The following is a 5,158-nucleotide window of genomic DNA, read 5'->3' on the forward strand; positions in this document are numbered from 1 at the left end:
GAGGGCAGAATTGATGGTGTCTAAGGTTCTGGTAGAGGGCAGAATTGATGGTTTCTAAGGTTCTGGTAGAGGGCAGAATTTATGGTGTCTAAGGTTCTGGTAGAGGGCAGAATTAATGGTGTCTAAGGTTCTGGTAGAGGGCAGAATTCATGGTGTCTAAGGTTTTGGTAAAGGGCTGAATTGATGGTTTCTAAGGTTCTGGTAGAGGGCAGAATTGATTGTGTCTAAGGTTCTGGTAGAGGGCAGAATTGATGGTTTCTAAGGTTCTGGTAGAGGGCAGAATTGATGGTTTCTAAGGTTCTGGTAGAGGGCAGAATTGATGGTTTCTAAGGTTCTGGTAGAGGGCAGAATTGATGGTGTCTAAGGTTCTGGTAGAGGGCAGAATTGATGGTTTCTAAGGTTCTGGTAGAGGGCAGAATTGATGGTTTCTAAGGTTCTGGTAGAGGGCAGAATTGATGGTTTCTAAGGTTCTGGTAGAGGGCAGAATTGATGGGTTCTAAGGTTTTGGTAGAGGGCAGAATTGATGGTTTCTAAGGTTCTGGTAGAGGGCAGAATTGCCCTGCAGAATTCTGGTAGAGGGCAGAATTGATTGTGTCTAAGGTTCTGGTAGAGGGCAGAATTGATGGTTTCTAAGGTTCTGGTAGAGGGCAGAATTGATGGTTTCTAAGGTTCTGGTAGAGGGCAGAATTGATGGTTTCTAAGGTTCTGGTAGAGGGCAGAATTGATGGTTTCTAAGGTTCTGGTAGAGGGCAGAATTGATGGTTTCTAAGGTTCTGGTAGAGGGCAGAATTGATGGTTTCTAAGGTTCTGGTAGAGGGCAGAATTGATGGTTTCTAAGGTTCTGGTAGAGGGCAGAATTGATGGTGTCTAAGGTTCTGGTAGAGGGCAGAATTGATGGTTTCTAAGGTTCTGGTAGAGGGCAGAATTGATGGTCATTATTATGTGTGTTAAGATTTGAAACCATTCAGGGTGAAAATGCAAAAAAACTCTATTGCTATCTTCAATTTTACATTTATCTTAAATTTAACAAAAATGATCTTGACTAACACATTACTAATTACTTGTGGGTTCAACATCGTGCTTTTAGTCATTCAAAGAAACCTGATAACAAAAAAAAAAATTCTGTTATATTTGTGGTTTTCAGCTTTTCAGAAAGGGGAAAGTTTGGGATATTTTCTTTGCTGACAGTTGTGTATGTCACACTTTCACTTTCTGTCCTTACATTGTGTATAGCAGAAACAGCTTGCCACAACTTGATCTTAATATCTAAATAGGACTTTGTATTAAGTCCTAAATACTGTATTTTAGCTGTTGACTTCCTTTTTATATAAACCCCAGTAAGTCTCTTGAACATAAATAATATACACAATACATAGGGTGTAAATTATGGAATTTGTAGGATTTTTTTTTCAGAAAACATTCAATATTCAGATACAACTATAAAAGAAAAGAAAATCCCCCAATTTATGGTGACTCATCTCACCAAATCAGTTAAGTTTTATAGTTTTGTTTTGTACAGGCCTATATGCTGCATCATTAGTAGTACATTATACTAGCTTTGGAATGCCATACAATGGCATGACATTTATTGTCTCTTACCAACATTTCCAAGCATACAATTTTAAGTAGATATAGCTTGTATTTTTGTCTTGACAAGGCTGTACATTTTAGTCATTATTAATAGAATTTCCTCTGCAACACATTAACATAGTGGCTGGTAGTTACAATTTTATGCTTTTATGCAGAGTTACCAAGTGTATTAATGATATAATTTATGATTCTGATTCTTAGTGTAAGGGGTATGTCTTGCACAGTCTCTCCAGCTGTGCTGTACTTGTTATGATAAATAGCCACTTTGGGGTGATTCAAACAAGATTAGATGTTTTTGCACAAGCGTTGAGCACAAATTAAACACAAACTCTTTTTCAGATACCTGGATGTTGCAGGAATTTCTTAGTGGAGGAAACCCTCAGTGGTATAGCGTATCTATGATGTATTATTTTAATGTTACTCATTCTATTCTAAGACAATTATAGTTGCTAGTCGTAGTTGCATATAAACAAATCATTAGGCAGTTTAATGTAAAATGTGTCAAGGAAAACTTGGTATTATGCTTTTACACCTTTAACAGTATCATTATTTAGTTAAATGGTATCATAATTATTGGAGTATTGGTATTATTTAAAAAAGCACTAAATACAGTAAATTTTCTTTAGGTTAATGGTTAATCATTCTTTCTAGTATTTAGTATTAAAGCCTTAAAGTCAGTGACCACAACGATGTCTGTCTCTCCATTGGAAAATTTATTAGAATTACCAATACTTACTTTAGTTATTTAATATAAAGTACCCCTATTTTTTTAATATCGAACATATTTTGCTTTAATTCATTTATTTATTTAGTCTTTTTTTTTGGGTGTTCTTGGTGCCAAGCAGGAATATGCCGTGGAAATGGCACCAAGGGAATCAGACACTTCTTCAATCATTTATTCTTACTCATTCACACTTACCCACCTACTAGCATGTTTTTGAGAGGCACAGTAATGTTTTACTATGGACATCAGCCTAGATAATTATTTTACCTATACACGACTTAGGCATTAAATAGTATTGGTAATATTATTGGCAGGATATGCAGATTAATTCAATTAATTCATATTGTTGACAACCTTAATTAAGGTGGAATGTTCTGTCTACATTTGAAAGGCATGTCATTTAAAATGTATTTTAAAGTTTAAAAATAATAATATTCAGATAAAGGCAGTGGTTGGTAACATCTGATTGGAGAAAAGAAGTGATAGAAATAACATTTAATGAGAATGCATACGTGTGCACTCTGAGTGACTTTGGGATGGCACGGTTTTCTACCAATCTGAGTAGAAGCTAAAACTGGCTCTCATTTAAGGTTTCTGTCCTATTATTACAGCTGTTCCAGCCGTGAGCACCACAGAGACTTAACCCTCATCCTGCCTGAGATGGACACCACCAGTGTCCACCCACTAGGGTTGTTACCTATGACCCCTCACTCTCAGGTCAATTGTTTAGAGGCCATCCTTGAAGAGGACTGTTTTGTTTCAGGCTACTCGATGTCGGAGCCTCAGGGCTTTAGTTGCTGTCATCACTGCTGGTGATCTGCTCAGGATGGGCTGATTAGCAGGCATAGGCTTTGTTCTGTGTGGCTCCAGGACGAGGGCACGGTGCGCAGCTACAGGGTCAGAGGGCTCACATTGCCTGCGTTGAGCTTCTAAACACAATCAGGATGATGAGTTTATTAGAGCTAATCTAAAACTCATGTTTGCACTCACATTGAACCATTTTGCTTAAAATAAAGCAGAATGCAATATTTAAGGGCAGGGGGCAGTTGAAGCCTATCGGTTAAGCTACTGGACTAGTAATTGAAAGGTCACTGGTTTAAGCTCCAGCACTGCGAGGTTGCCAATGTTGGGCCCTTTATTTACAATTTACCCTCAATTGCTTAGACTGTATACTGTCAGAGTACTGTAAGTTGCTTTGGATAAAGGCATCTGCTAAAAGCTGAAAATGTAAATGGTAAATAAATGCAATCATTTCTTCATTAAGCTTTGAACTGTTCCTGCTTTTTTATGCCTAATAAAAACATATTAACCATTCTTTACAATCTTATGTAGGCCATTAACAGCTGGCTAGTTAATTAATTCAAATGCTGTACATAGCAAGAACGTTTATGTTCAGTGCTAAGCAAACAAAAGTGACAGCCACAGGTAGTGTCATCTCTCCTGTCAGGTTTAATACATGTTTCTGATTCTGGCATTTTGTTGCTTTCCACTGATTATATCTGATTTCATTTCATCACTTAAACAAACATGAAGGTATGTGGATTGGCTGCTCGAAACTGCTACCTCATGTGAGAAAATGTGAATGAGTGTGTGACCCTACACCATTTCTAATTGGATCTGTTGCATTTTTTAGACCAACACAATGGATGCAAGTATTTAGACTTAAAATTAGACCAACCAGGTGTCACTGTGTTTTTTTAATGTTTTTTAAAGTTTATTAATAGATTATGTAAAAAATAAAAGCAGGCTTTATGTGAAGGATGTAGTGATGGGATGTCCATTTACAAATCTGTGTGGTTTCATGGGTGAGTGTAAACAAGAGTGTGTGTGTGTGTGTGTGTGTGTGTGTGTGTGTGTGTGTGTGTGTGTGTGTGTGTGTGTGTGTGTGCGTGTGTGTGTGTGTGTGTGTGTGTGTGTGTGTGTGTGTGTGTGTGTGTGTGAGAGTGTGATTACAGGCTGCAGGTAATGTACACCCTCCATAGCCACTCCCAGTAGAAAGTCTTTGTGTTTGGAAAAAGTACAAAGTCCCTTGTTTGCTAAAATGAGACTAGGCAACAACACAGGCTGAGCGACATAGCTGGGTGACTTAGACCCGGAGGTGAATCCCATCTTTGAGTGCTATTTCATATTTGTCCCATCTTTGGGTGCTATTTCACACTGGGTGCATGTTTTAAATTTGCTTCGGAGTGAACCAGACCCACTGAGACCCTGAACAGGATAAAGTGGTTAATGAAAATGAAATGGAACAGTAGTAAAGCTATCCAGAAGTGGTTGGCTCAGCAACAACATATCCATTCATTCATTCATTCATTCTTTCATTGTTTTATCACTAGTTTAGTCGTAGCCTAGTGGTTAGGGTTAGTGGTTAGGGTGGTTAGTGGTTAGTCATAGCCTAGTGGTTAGGGTACTGGACTAGTAATCAGAAGATCGCTGGTTCAAGCACCACCACTGTCAGGTTGCTGCTGTTGGGCCCTTGAGCAAGGCCCTTAACCCTCAATTGCTGTATACTGACTGTATACTGTAACTGTACTGTAAGTCACTTTGGATAAAGGCATCTCCTAAATGCTAAAAATTTAAATGTTTGTCCTAGTTAGGGTCGCAGTGGGTCTGATTCATTGAGTGAAAGGCAGGAAGCACCACGGACAGGTTGCCAATCCCTCACAGTGTACACCCACAATTTTACAATCTCCAGTTAGCCTCACTTCACGGTCTTTGGACTTGTGGGAGGAAGCCGGAGCACCCGGAGGAAACTCACAGGGAGAACATGCAAACTCCACACAAAAAGGAGTCAAACCCAGGCCCTTCATGCTGTGAGGCAACAGCACTACCCACTGTGCCACCGTG

The sequence above is a fragment of the Trichomycterus rosablanca genome, chromosome 13, assembly GCF_030014385.1.
Source record: "Trichomycterus rosablanca isolate fTriRos1 chromosome 13, fTriRos1.hap1, whole genome shotgun sequence".
In the NCBI taxonomy this organism is placed as follows: domain Eukaryota; kingdom Metazoa; phylum Chordata; class Actinopteri; order Siluriformes; family Trichomycteridae; genus Trichomycterus; species Trichomycterus rosablanca.